The following is a 15,342-nucleotide window of genomic DNA, read 5'->3' as shown; positions in this document are numbered from 1 at the left end:
TTTCTGGAACGAATGAAGTGTCAAAATCGTTAACAATCATCTCATACCTAAGTTAACCCCTTATCAGGAAAAGAACGGGTTTTTCCAGATTTCTTAAGGTATTCCACAAAGTCACAGGATTTGTATTTCTAAGGTTTCCTTCACAACCAGGACAAACAGAGACTTACTCCGTTCATAAATTGAAAAGTTCCCTTTAATCACCATCTCATCATCACTAAATTTGATTATTCAGTTAGAAAAAAAAATATATATTTGAAATGTCTTTGCAACCTATTCCTGTTGCTTTTGTAAATCTTTACAAAACCCGTTTGCCTTAATATCGACATCACTATACAGAGCTTTAAGAGAAAGGTTGTACAACTCCAACCGATTTTGTATGCTTAGTAATATTGTGATCTTAACATCCAGTATCTCAGACCACTGCAGAGCTGAAAGAACCTCTCAAATCAGATTTTTACAGGGGCCTGGCATGACGTGTGTCAAATGCATTTCTTGTTCTAAAATGTCCAGTAATACAGATAAATATTTTTAAAAGAACTATACAAGACAATAAGAAAATACTTTCCATAGCAAGTCTTCATTGTTTTTTTTTAAATGTTGATGCTAGAAAGAGGTCTAGTGTTTTGATAATAATCACAAAGAGATGGATTAGGAAGCAGCATGCAGATATTTTCAGGTGCAATAGATACATTGGATATCATTACTGTATGTGTTGTGTTATATATGTAATCATTATATATATTGATATAAAATGAAAGAGTGAAAGCTGGTTGAAGAGAACCGGTGTCATAGAACAAACTAGAACACCTCTACTTGGATGTGGAAATACTCTGACAAAACCAGAACAAAATAGTGACATTAAGAAATAGTCCCAGCTATTATTTTTTATCCTAAATAAGACACACAAAGAACTTCACGCTTTATTCCTTTTTCCTGTCGTGCTTTTTGAGAATTCTCCTCGTCTGAAATGCAGTGCTCCTGCTGGCAGAGAGGACCTCTCCAGGCATCCACCGGAGGGCAGCAGATCCCAAACCTTGCCATGTCACAAGGTGGTTCAAAAAGAAAAAAAAAAGAAACTTTAGCCTTCCGTTGGCCTTTCGTCACATTGATGCCCATATTTTTCACAAAATATCGTGTACAAAGCAGACATCATGGGGAAATCCATGCAATGTTCTATTTTCCGGGCACGACACTGCTACTCTAGGTCTGTGATACAGATAGCAGAAGGGATGTTGTTAAGATACGGCTGATTCATCCTCAGCTGATGAAATAAGCACTGTTTGAGTCCTTACCCTGCTAAGTGATGCTCAGTGTTTACCAGATCAGCTGAGATAGTGAAGAATAAAGGCGTTTTAGAGTCTCGTCTGCCCCAGCTGGCTCTGACATCTCTCTTGCAAGACACCTGATTATGCGACTCCTGTAGGTAAAACAGAATCTTATGAGCACGTGATTTAATAAGATCCTCTGCAGTTTAACTAATGCAGCAAAGGCAATATTGTCTGCTCTTTTAGTTACAATTCTATAGCATCTGGTGCAATAGTTTTGGTTTAAATTTCAGCTGAAGTAATGTGAAAAACATATAACAGCTCCAACTTACACAACAATCAAAGTCTGCTGTAGTGATGGACCGCTATGCAAATTCTAGTTGCTACCTATTCTCAGTAGCATTTTTTTCAAGTTCTCCCCCAAAATTGATAATTTAATTTCTTTAACAGCATTTTGTGCTTTAAGCAGGGAAGACTCACTTTGTATATCAGTCAGAAGGTCTTGAAGGAGGCCAGTCTCAACAGTGTTAGAGAAACTGAATGAGCAGTTCAGCCTTGCCACACTTTCAGCAGTGTAAAGGGCCAAAACTTCAATTTCAAAGATTGCTAACTTGACAGGATTTTCAAAGTTAGCAGGGAAAACAGGAACACTGACATCTGAGCCTGATGATTAAGTCAAGTCTTTTGAATTCAGTGTTCAACAGTATTCATAAAATTAAATCGGTCCTGAATCCCAGGAGCCAGCTAAATAAATAAATTCAGGTATGGTGAGGTATTTGCTTTTTCAAATTTATCTTTCATACTTAGAAGTAATATTTATTTCCATATTTAAAATAAGTAATTTTTCTAGCACCCACATTAAGCTTTTCTGGCTTTTTTTAAGCACTCCAAGTATCTCATACTAACTTGCAGTTTAGAAGCATCGCATGCATTTTGTAAGTGCACAGTAATGCATCCTGAATTTTTGATAAAAGTCTTGCATGGCTGGTCTAACTGCTTAACACATTCTCATCCATTAGAAGTAAGAATTAGTGCATTTTTAGGCTAATTTCTTTCAGTATAACCCAGCTCCATCTTTTTTGTAAAGTAGCAATGGTAGTCAGGAATCTCTACACTTCAAAACAGATTAGTGAGAGGCAGTTCAATTGAAGAGGAGAAAATTACTGGGCAGAACTTGGGTGCACAAATCACACTATTGACAGTCCTTAGAAAATCAGCTGTCTTCAGCTTTGTTTTGTCCGTTGGAGTTTTCTACTGTAGCTGCAGTAGATAAGACTCTAATGAACCTGTACCTTGGTCAAATCAAAGTAGAGATGAAAAACGTAAAATTTAGATCAGCTTTCCCTTGGGATATAGCCAGTACTTTCCAAAGTGGTATTATGCAAGTCATAAAAAAAAAAAAAACCTTACACATGGCAGTTCAAAAAGGCACATATGTGTTGTAATAGCCTTTTTATATGAATTTAGGGTCCTGCACATTTTTTGTCAAGCAGGAAAAATATTAAATTACTGATGGGACATATAAGCCTTTGACACAGTCTTGTTTACTAAGAAATGGGTGAAAGCCTGTTTTTCTGATCACAAAAGCAACTGGGCAGCAGATGAGAAAATTTCTTTGCTCACAGTTCCTCTTGTTAGTACCTTCTTCTATTCCTTTTCTTCCTCAGAACTGCACAAGTATGCTGTGCTAACAGTCCTGCTTTTCAAGCAAAAGCATAGAAAGACATGCTGATGTCTGCAGCAGTTCAGTGTCCAGTCCTGTACTCACGCCTGTGCAATAGGTTAGGCAGGGCAACCACACACCTCTTAGCCACGGGTAATTTGGAGTCTCTCGAGTGGAAGGTACCATCCTTATCCCCAGCCCATTGCCATGCTGCCACTTCACAGTCTGCCATGGTGTGGCTGTAAGCCCAGTTCAAGAAAAATGGTATGAATCGTGTCTTTTGCAAGTATTTGTTAAAGAGATGTTCTGAGAAATTAGTGTGCCATCTTAAATACAATGTACGATAACACAGATAAAGAAATACAGCCCCAAATACCTCAGAGGCCTAACTTTATTCCTAAAGGCTGAGTCCAGCCAGCATCTGGATTGGGGAAGAGGATGTGGCTATCTGACTGCTCCCACACTGTGTGACTAACGCTGGATTGCATCAGAGGAGTCTAGGAAGCTGGAAATACTACAGTGAGAATTTCCTATATTACTCACAGTATGCAGTATTAAACAATGCATAAGACTTTTCCGTCATTTGGGGTGAGCTGTATGACTCGTGTCTAACTACATTTTTTAATGATTAAACATCCCAAATATGTGCCAAGGAACTTCTCATATGAGCCTGTGCTGTACACATTTATTATTTACTTTGATTCTCATTCAAAAATAATGACTTTTTCTTTTCTTTGCCTGGTAGGCTGCACTGTAATGATTTACTTATCAGATAGTAGCTACTGTGTATGCTTGGCACTATTTTAAAAAAGGTATCATAGCCAATTAGTTTGATCCTGGAGTTCAGATTATACTGGCTTTATTGCCTCTAAAGATCTAATCTTAGCAGGTGCTGAGAGCACTCCAATTTTAAATGACCTCATACATTTTGTGTATATCAAAGCAACTTGAATGCAACTGCAGAGTGAAGCAGGTGGTGGATAAGTCTAGCATTTCTTAGCAGTATCCATAAATTAATATTAATTTATTTAGATATTGTTCATACTGCCAAGACTGATTTCAAATTATGTCTCTGTATCTTTGACTTCTTTATAAAATTATGTATTTTTACATTGTGATGGTTTGTGGACAAAATAGGCTTTTTTTTTCCCTGTGGAATCAAGCTGTTAATAATGAAAATGGATATGACAATGGAAGTATTTTCTGACAGATTCCAGAGATGCCTTCTTTGTATTTAAATTTGGGTAGAGGTATTTTGGTGTAACAGACCTTTTTGTCTTATTTTTCCCCATGATCTCTAGAAAACAGAAGGCAAATTTCTGCTTGAGATGTAGCAGCTGCATGTTTTTTTATGGATTCCTCAAGGTACCAGAAAGTGACTGTGACATTTTCACTGGCAGGGGCTACAAGTAGTTCAGAACTGATGTTTTCACCTTCTGGAAGGATATTGGGAATAAATTTTTCAGATAAATCACTGGCCAACCTCAAACTACACATTAGGAAAGAAGACTGAAGAGAATGAGGAAAAAAGGTCCAGAATGAAAGTGTGCTGCAAGACAAATAAATTGCTTTTGGTCTTTCAATCTAACAACTTCCCTGAGGATCTGAGTCTGCAAGGTGCAGAGCAGATCCTGCTTTATTGTAAGGGCAAGTTAAATGGGAAAGAGCTTATATGGGTTGATCCCAAATTGGGTCTTTCAAAATGATACAGATTCAAGAAACCCTGTAATGAAAAGTGTTTAAACTAATCAGGTTAACTTTGGTAGCACCAAACTGGGGAGCAACATCACACATAAACCAGACTGCAGTTCTGAGAGAGCAGCAACTTCTGGTGACAAAATAGCTAGGGACTATAATCAGCATCAGGAGGTTATTTGAAGCAGATGACCCTCTTGAGCTGTCTCAGTTGAAATCAGGGCTGCACGTTTGTGGCCTAATGAGTAAAGCGACAGTGATTACATAAAACAACACAGTAAGTAGTTTCCTACTGGAGGACTTTTGATTTCTAGTGTGTTAATGTCCACAGCAAGCATAAAGTTGTCTCCAAACAAGTGCTGAATTGACTAGAAATAAAAGACTTTCCAAGAGTGCTGAGCAAACAGAAGCTGGCATTAATGAAATATTTACTAGGTGTAAAATTCTTTCACCTCTGTGCAAGGTGAGTGAAATGTAAAAAATAAGATAACATAAGAAAGAAAGACCTAGGACACTTGTGAGAAGCCAGGATCTGCGTAAGAATACATTGAAGTGTATTTCCTGTGTTTTCTGCAGAAAATTATGTGATACAGAGTTTCAAGTGCTGGATACTTGATTACATTTTTATGACTTGTAGTTGCAATACTAGAACTGTACAGTGGAGTCAAAGCATTTGTAAACAACAGGAGTGAATGGTATTGGAATCCCAAAGCACTAATTATTTTTTGTTGTTGTTAGTAGCATACTAGCAGACACGCATAAATTATTAGTAATGCAGTATTAAGTGTCATGAGCTGTTAATGCCTGTAGGGCTACTAGAGCCAACAAACATTTATTTTGTGTTGAAAGCTCTTGGGAGACAAATACTCACCTTTAATTCCTCTGTCTACTTGGAATCCACCTTAGAAGTTTTCTTGGAAAGTCTCAGACAAAGACTTCACTATTAGTCAATAAGAATAAAATGCAAGGATCAGCAGGAGGCAAGAATGCAATATCGTCTAAAAGAAGCAGAGAGTAATCCTTATTCTTCAGCATTTAAAAACCAGGTGATGACAGGAAAACATCTTGCTTAGAAAAGCATTGCCTGTGCCACCTTATGCTGTATATTTTTTTTAATTTCCTTTCCCTATTGCTGTTACTCAGGATGTCTCCTTGATCCTGACATTCTGGTTTCTTCTTTAGTCAAGCCTTTTATTTCCTCTCCAAAATCTTTGAAAACATTTTTTTTTTCATAAGAAGTATTTCTTATATGATCTTTTCTAACTAGACCTTCAGTGTGCTTAGCACAGGCTTTGTTCTGAACACAACTCAGGAACCACCTACTGGGTAATCACCTATTTCCTGTCTTCTAACAACGGTTTATTCCAGTTAACCTCAGTATAGCTTTCAGCAGTGTTACCTGTTCTAACTTTTAACATTGAGTACCACTTTGATCCAATCTTTTAACGGTTTTTCTGTGGAATGTCTCTGTCTCCCTTTTCAAAGTAAATTCTGACTGGGAATATTGTTTTAGGATTACATCTGTATTTTCTACTTCCCTTCCCCCATCTTTAGCTTATTCATCATCTTCCTGTGTTTTGAAATCCACCAAAAGTCTTCATTCAGCAGAGTATGTGAACAGAACCTTTGTTCAGCAAAATGCTTAATTATGTTTTTCAGTTTTGTTTGTACAAGTGAGTTAGGAGCACACGTAGTCCTACACTGGGACCAGTTCCTGTCCTTGTGGAGAACAAGAATTCAGCACAATCTTACTCATTCACCTCTGCAAGTCTCTCTCCCCTTCCTCTTAACACTCCCCTACCCCCAGTTGTGGACAGTATTCTGACGACTGCATGACTTGAACGCAAGACAGCTGTATCTGAATATGGTAGTTGCCATCAAAACCCCCTGTAAAATGTCATACTCTGATTATTGCTAGCAGTTTGGACCAGATGGCCAGATAGGAAGTGTAGCACTCAATTAAAATTCACTGTAGCACTATTCTTGGTTTCCATTAGAGTCACAAAAATGCGGCCAGTGTTTCCCTCTCTTAAAAAAATAATCTTTTTTCTGTGGTGGCCTATTAGACACTCTACAAAGAAATGCCTGTTGGTCTGAGTAAAGGTGTTTTAAAATATTGACTTAATTTTATCTGGCACGAGGCTCCAGTTGACACTTAAGAATTGTCAATTAAAATCAGCATAGGCTGTGTAGAGAAGGTCTTTGTAGACAATAGATCTATATATATCCATTGCTGCAAAGTGAGGTTCATGCTAGCAACCCTATATACTGTACATTTCTGGGGTTTTTAGGCTGCCTGCACTGTAATGGGCCAAAAAAATTGTATTAACATGCTGCTGTCATTTTGTCTGCACTCACTTCCTCACAGATAGTCACAGAGAATAGGTAGCAGCACAGAACAGAGAAAGAAAACATGCTGTCTTCTCAAATGTGCCGTGTTTTGCAGGGTGGCCTATGTATGGTGGTGTTCTTGGAATACCCTATGATCCTGATGCTTTTTCGCTGAAGTACATCCAGCTAAGGACGCATCTCCTACTCTGAACTACTGTAGTGCAGCTCAAGAGCTAACGTGTCAGGGTTTTGGAGTGAATGTGAAATGGCAGACCCTAGGACTCCCAATTTTAGTGGTACCTACAGCTTTGAGATACTCCTGTCTTGAGCAGAAGCTAAATTGATATTCCTGTCCAGTTGATGCTGGATTAAACTTTTATCATTATCATATTCATTTGATGAATTAAGAAGACCTTTGCTAGTTCCTTACTGTCCAAAGCTGTCTGGAAGAAGCAGGGGTCCTACCCGAGCTAGAGGCAGAGGATTTGGGCAGGTTCCTACAGTGCAGGCAGAGCTGTGACTGCCCACAGATCCAGCAGAGGGAAGTGTTGTTCTAGAATACCCGCCCCGCCGTGAGAGCCTTTTTTGTTAACTGCAAGCCACATTGTTGCACGAGGAAATCAATGATCTGGAGCCTATGTAGCATGTGATTTATAAAGTCTCAGAAGGAAGACGAAGCTTTAGCAAATACCAGAAAAAGCAAGTGTGATAATAATCAGGATGTGCCAGGGACTGAAATTAAGTTATATGGAGAACTATGGAGCTTACAGGTTTATTTCTCTCTTTAGGAGAATAAATGGTAGTATGGCATGTTAGAGGTTAAAGAGTTGTGATCTGCTGGTTCATGCTTCAGCTAACTATGAAGCTGTAGCCTTTCATATCAAAATATGGGATCTCGAGAAACAGACAGTCAGAAATGCACTTGGTGATCACAAGACAAGTTGTCACAGGGTGCTTTATTCAAAGGACTGGCTCAGCTTCAGATAACTGCTGCCAAAGCAATTGACAATCAAGCTGCTGTTGCTCCTGCAACTCCAAGTGCTACTGGAGGGTTAAAAGACAGGTATAATATCACCTCTCTGATATTAAAAAGAATGTTCAATACAAAATATTTTAAAGTGAAATTTTGACTATAAATATACAGGACTCTGCTATATAGCTTTCCCTTTCTTACTACATGAGATTTCCCAAAAATTGTACAAGTGAAGGGATTGAAGTAGATGCTCAGGGCACCCATTGGTCACACTGAGCGTAACATTTGAAACTGTTACTTCTTTTGAGGTTCAAAGCTGGTTTTGTAGCATCTAAATATGCAGTTAAAAAAGATCAGGGGATGGCATGATGTGTGAAATGAAACAACTTTCCCTGGATTGTCAAGCTGTTGTTTTTCAGTATCTTATAAATGGCTGTGACAAACAATTAAAAAGGGTGTTAGAGCTTGAAGAACATTTTCCAGATAATGTTGCTTGAAAAAGACTGGAAGACATTAATCCTAAAATAATTGCACTAAGATAACCCCAAAGATGAACTTGATCTTCTAGGTCAGGAGCTGCACAGCTAAAAACACCATTGGTTTTGAGTAGGTGGTTAACAAAATACTCCTTTTGCTCAGATACCATTGCTCAGAGACCTGTGGGGTGTGACTGGTGAGTTGAGCGCTCCCCTTGTGCTTCCCCAGCAGCTACTCAGTAGCAGAGTAAATAAGTACCAAACCTAGAAAGTCAGGTTGCAATCTTTTGCTCAAGCAATTATGAACCTTATGACCATTAATGTCAGCATTCTGACTGCATTAAATACTTTTTATTTTTAGCACAAATAGTTCTTGGTTTTATAATTTAATTAAATATTAATTTTTCTTCCTAGCCTATTGCTGACAGAAAATGTGGCAGATCCTGGAGACAGGCTTTTCATTTTTGAGTTAGTAGAAAGAAAGATTATAGAATAAGATGTACTTTTATTTAATTTGCTCACAGAAAGGGGAAATTGTTCCAATAAGATAAAATGGATGAAATCATTCCTCAGGGAAACCCTCACAGAGCAGATTTGTCCTGATGGTGGAAATCGAGATACAGTCAGCTGAGGAGGTGGCAGGTGACAAGACAAAAGGGAACTGGTCTCCTGGGAAGACTGCTGGCCTGCTGTCTGCTGTTTACCAAACCTCACCAACGGCTCTTGGAGCAGTCATTGCAGACAATGCCACGCTATTGTCATCCTTGTGATGGCAATAGCGGTGTCTCTGAGGTTAGATTACTATCGAAGTACATCACCCTAAAGAGAAACGATCAGCCTAAAACAAATACAAAAGAAATACATTCTAGTGAAACAAACATGCTTTTTTTTTTTTTTAACAACATACATGTTTACATTAGCATTTCTATGTGTTTGGATTAAAAAGCGAGCTTCACTTTTATTTGCAATTGGTTTCACTTTTGGCTCAACTGCAATGCTTGTGTTTCAAAACAAGCACATAAAGTATGTTATACTTTAATGTCTCTTTTAAGTTGAAGCTAATAATAATAGCTAAATGTGTACTGAATACGAGTTGCAAATTGTTATTTTTGGAAAAATTAGTCTCTGTGCTGTTTAAATGAAGTGGTTTTGGTAGAGCTGTGAAGAAAAGGATTTTGGTGTTCATGGAGGAAAAGCGATATTTTGAAAATAGACCCTTTTTCCACCAAACTGGTGACTAGACAAACAATAAACAGTACCATAGCAGAGTGCATGTAAGGAGTATAATTGTATTGTAAATAGAATTCTGAATAGATTCTTGCAATGAAGTTGCTAAGAATGAAAATATGGCAGGAAAATCTCTTGGGTAAATTGAGCTGTTTGTGTGACTCCGAGGAGGGAGGCGCAGCCCATTTGTCCCAGTTATTTGCACAAACCTAGGTAGGAATCAAAATTTTCTTTCAGGCTTTCAGGCGTTTACAGGGCAGAACCAGCCCCTTCAGACACGTGGAGGAGGGAGCTGCCCTGTCCCCTGGAGAAAGAGGAAGTGAAGTAGGAAAGTCAAATTAATCTGTGATTGATATTTTCGTGTGATGTGTATTTTCGTGAACTTTTTTAGATTGTTACCAGGTTTTCACTGGAACTGAAGAGCCATAGCGGGGTCCTGCCGTACAGTAATACGGACTTTTGTCTGTCCCTTGCAAAAAGGGGGGCGGACATGGGATGTACGCGGCACAGCAATGAGGCTACCGTTGCTGCAGAACATGCAGCGATAGTGCACCTGGTGGGGTGCAGCAGGGGTGTGAGCTTACTCGGAACGTAACCGCGCGGTACCGTTCCCGAATATCCCCCGTCGTGCTTTCCTCGGCTGGACGAGCCCCGCTCCTTCCGCTCGCCCCCGCGGGGGCTGGGGCCATCCCCTCCGGCTGCCCCCGGGGCCGCTCCGGGACCCGCACCCCTTCCCCCGGCCCGGCGCCCGGACCCGGCCGAGGCCTCCGGTGCCCAGAAAACCGCGCGCCCTCTGTCAGATTAAATTGCCTCTTCGCGAGTGTCACCGTCTTCAATTTTTATTTTCTAACCGGCGGCGGCGGCGATTGCTTTCGCGCTTCTTCCACCTCCTCCCGCTTTCGAGCGGCTCGATTTGTTTAAATGCCGGCGCCGAGGGGGCGGCTGCTGCCTGCGGGTCGGCACGCCCGCTGCCCCGGCACCGGGGGGCTCTCAGCCCGATGGGGCTCTCAGCCTGACGGGGCTCCCCGCCGCGGGCGCAGCCGCGGTGCCGGGAGCGCCCCCCGCCCCGGCGGCGGCCCGGGAGGGGCCGTCAGGTGCCTCCGCAGGTGAGCGCCGCGGGGCGGGGAGGAGGCCGGGCGCGGCGGGGCGGGGCGCTTTTGTCCGCCGCAGCCCCCTCCCCCGCCCGGCGGCCTGTCAGCGGTTCCGCCGGGCGCGCCCCATTGGCTGGCGCGGCCGGTAACGTGACAACGGAGGCGGGGCCGGATCCGAGAAGTGCCGGTTGGAGCCGGTGTCTCGCGCTGCGCTGCCGGCTCCCTCGCGGACGGAGCGCGCGGGCGGCACGCCGTTGAGCGGCGGCGCGTGGGCGGGCGGGCAGGTTGATTACGCCAGGCCAGGCGAGAGGGGAGGCGGCGCGGCGTGGCCAGGTAAGCGAGGGGCGGCCGCCGCTGACAGGTGCCCCGCTCCCCCGGCATGGGAGGGAGGGACGGGCGGAAGGAGGGGGAGCGAGCGCGGGGCAGGACGGAACGGGGCTTTCCCGGGGGCAGCGCGGGGCTGGCCCTCACCGCCGCCGGGAGGCCGTCCCCGCTTTTCCCGCCTCCCTGAGGGGCCAGGCTGCCCTCTCCACCTGCGGGAGGGGAGGGGGACTGCCGGCCCGCGGGGCGCCCGGCGTTGCCCGCTTGCCTGCCGGGCGGCCCGGCGAGCCTGAGCGGCGGCCGCCCGTTCCCTCGGCGGCGTCCTGTAGTGGGGCCGCTCACCTGCCCGCCTCCCCGCAGGCCGGCCGGGGCGGGGGGAGGGACCGGGCGCGGGGCGCCGGAGCGAGTCTGTGCCTGCCCCGGGGCCTGGCGGCCGCCCCGCTCCCGTGCGGGTGGGGCTCGGGAGAAAACCGTTTTCTGATTTGCGTAGCCGATATTTACACGTGTCCTCAAGTGACCTGGGGCGCCACAGGTCGCCTGGGGCTTCCTTCCTCTCCCCCGGGCTCGGCGCGGGCGGGCGGCAGCTGCCGCCCCTCGGCCCCAGGTGTGGCGGCTGCACCTGCCCTCGAGCAAGGGCAGGCGGGTGCCAAGTCCCAGCCCCTCCGAAAGGGAGAGAAGGCTTCCACTCGGTGTTGAGGCCTGGCAGTACTGCGTGGGGAATAAGCGTCCTCGTCTTTGTTGTTCTCTTCCTTTCCTGTGCCTTGCCCTTGCGTTTCTCACCCCCGGCAAGCTAGTGTTCCTGTAGCAAGGGGTTTCTTGCATGGTAGCTTTTACTTGCGTCCTAGCTGAGTTGGTTTAGCGACATAAGGCTTACTTTGTGCTGTGGTGAAACTGAGGCAGCTTCCTGGCTTCAGTTAAGAATTTGTCTTTGGTGAATACTGCAATTAACCAGTTCTGTAGGAGTGATTGAAGCGGACTTCCCTAAAGCTTAATTTTATATGAAGATTGTCATTAATTATGCCGATCAGGTAAACTGTGTTTGAATTGGCACCTAGTGTGGCCATTTAAAACAATACCTTTGAGCTAGTGCTAGAATAAGCTAGGAGCTATGTGGTCACTTGCAGTTTCAAGTATTTAAGCTACATGTTCTGCTGACTCCCAGCTTTCCTTGCCTGTTTGCTGAAGTGATAACGTATCAGTTATTTCCTGGTGTCTCAAAATTCTTCCTTATGTACCTTCCTAGCAGAAAGGGCAACAGATCAGGGCTTATTGATCTCTCTTGTCTGAGTTCTTAAACTTTCAACGGGGTGGGGGGGGAACCCACAAGCTTAAGTATTGAAATCTTATACTATATCACTCAAAGAGTTTATTATGTATTGTTTAAGTATATTGTGCACGTTTTCTTTGCTCTGTGTAACTCGGCTGACTGTGTGGGGAATAGAAGAGTTATCCTAAGTAATGCTTTACGTCAGTATCTGTGGTGCTGAGCAGGGCAAGGGACAGGAAATGAGAGCAGAAAGGAGAATGGCTGTAGTAGAGAACCAGTAGTTAGGATAGGGTACAAGTTTTCTTAAGGGTTTTCCCCAGCATTTAAAACATTCTGTTATAGCTAGATAACAAAATGTTTATCACAGAGTTTTACATTAGCATATATTTTTACATTCTATTGAATTTTATGTTAGCATAATGTAACTGAGTTTCAACTTCAGTAGGATTCAGAAATTCACAGTATTAACATGCTTGTTCCCTTGCACTCTTGAGAGAAGGGAGTTGCTGGTCTGACTCTTTTTTTTTTCCTTTTTCAAGAAAACAGGATTCTCATGGGGAGAAAAATAAAATTGCCTTTTGTTTCTTGCAAGATACCAATACAGCTGCTCTTGAAGTTGATGAAAGCATGTTGAGTAAATTTTAGAGGGGTACCAACAATGCTAAAGTAACATTCATCAGTATTTCAGTGTTGTAAAATTAACTTTGTAGAGCAGTATGTCACTGCCAAAGAAGTATTTGTATAATGGATTTCTGGAGGCCGGTGGAGGGGGAAATCTTGTGGTCCTTTAGCTGCTACTGTGCCTGCTCTGCCTGACATGCTACAGGTAGCAAAAAAGACTGTGGCACTAGTAATACTACTACAGCTTACAATACCTACTGCTAAAGCCATAAAGCTTTACTTGGCTAGGATTAGAAATGGATATTTTATGTGATGAAGGGGATAAGGTGTGGTTTTTACTGGTCTATGTTGCCTGTTTAAGTGTTTCACACTTGTGTCTGTGTTCCGTGTGCTAACCTGGGGGCTGTATTTAGCCTTTCTGTAGGCATCCTTGTAACAGCCTTTCAGCTGTTGCCTTGCAAATAGTGTTATTCTGCCAGTTGCTCTTGCAGTTATTCTTCCTAAAGGTAAGTTAGGAGTCTGTGCTGTGGTTATGAAGATATTTGGTTCAGATACCATGGGTAGCCATTTAGAAGGGTGAGGAATGTGAAGTGGAATTAATATTCTAATATTTAAATATGCTGTCATTAATATTTAAGTGGTATAGATTATATGTTGGTTTAGCAACATGTATCTATTATTAATTTGCTAATAATTAACTAATAAATAATATGCTTTATTCTTAACTGGTGACAAGCTATGGTATGCCTTGTCCGTACATGTTTGTATCCTCTATGGAGTGAGTTCAGAGCTACCCATCACAAACTTGTAACAGTGCTTGGTGGTAGCTGGTAAATGTAGTTGAGAGGCTGTGGCCTGCATTTTATTAACCCTACCACTACCGTGTGGGCATCAGCCTCATTAATGTCAGATAGCTTGTTATGAATCATGTGGTTTTAAGTTATAACTAAATAACTAAACTGCTTATTTGAACGAACTATCTTGTGTATACATTCCAATTAGAGTTTTACCAGACTTGGCAAGTGGGCTTCAGTTTATTGTAGTTATGCTTGGGTTTGGTGATTCTTTTCCCCAAGAGTTGTTAGTGTGCTATGAACTAGTTCTGGATTTAATTTCTAGCTAGTTGAAATCAAATTGTAATTCAATAATGAACTAAAGTTTCATAATACTTATGAATAGTTTCCCCAATTATTTGATTTAAACTTACTGATATGAAAAGGCTATACTTTCTACTGGTATAGTACATTGGAAAGAAGACAGATGATGCAGCTCTCAAGAAAGCTGTTGCAAATGTGGTTTTGGGGTGTAGTGCTAGCACAACCTCCTCCAGTGTACACCCAGGAGGACTCTAGGACCTTTCAACAATCAGAAGGGAATTGTGGAGAAAACTCATAATGGAGTGTCTTCAATGTAATTCTCATTGGTGCCATTCTGTTTCCAAATAGTATCTTCACACACCCTGAATTAAATTATCTGAGTGCATTTCCATCAAAAGTGCTCAAATTCTCAGTATGTTCTGATACTGTAAACTAGAATGCAATTTCTTATACTGAAATTGAGTATTTAGTTGATTGTGAAAAATTGAAGGGATTAAAAATGCCAGTGATACCAATAAAGAATACAGTAGTAACACAATCTGGTTTTGTTGCTGCTAATTGTTAGTAGGCTTAAGATGTACTCAGGCTTAATTAAAGTGACATTGATTTTTAAAGCTTTCACTTAAAACTCCAGGAAATGTAATCCTCAATTTCCCAGACATTATTGCCTTACTTTTCTGGGGAAAATACTGGTATTCTGTGAGTAGTTCAGGTTGTCAAATACTTGCTCAAATATTTTCTGCTGGCTAAAATTCACCTGCATGTAAATGTAAAGGTCTGTTGAGCTGGAATTTGAGAACTACAAATTTAGACCCTAATGCTAAAGTATTTCTCCTTTAAACTAATTTTTCCATCTGAATGAAAGCAAAATCTTGATGTACATTTGTTGTGTAATCCAAATTATTTGAAGAAGGGAGGCCATTTGAAAAGTTTTAACTAAAAAGTGTGTTTCTAGGCTATGTTTAAATTATTAACAAGATAAACTGTCACTTCCAACCCATGTCAATGGAAGTGTGAAAATTATTATTACTTTGCCAGTGCCTTTGCAGTACAGGAAAACTGTTTTCTAAGTGTTTTTTATTAAACATTAACATTGTTTAAATACTAACTTTGCAATGACACTGACTCAAAGTCAGGAAAGCACCAAAACATTGCTTAATTGAAGTGAGATGGGATATGTCAATATTGAAGTGCTTTACTGAACTGGAGTTGTTAAAAGTAGCGTCTGCTTTGCTTCAAACTATTATTCAGTTTCTTACAAATATGGGGCTTGGAGGTTTTTATTTCAAAGTTCTTAATTGATTCAGGTGATGAT

This window comes from Gavia stellata, chromosome 10 (assembly GCF_030936135.1).
Source record: "Gavia stellata isolate bGavSte3 chromosome 10, bGavSte3.hap2, whole genome shotgun sequence".
NCBI lineage: Eukaryota > Metazoa > Chordata > Aves > Gaviiformes > Gaviidae > Gavia > Gavia stellata.
Note: the sequence above shows the minus strand (reverse complement) of the source record.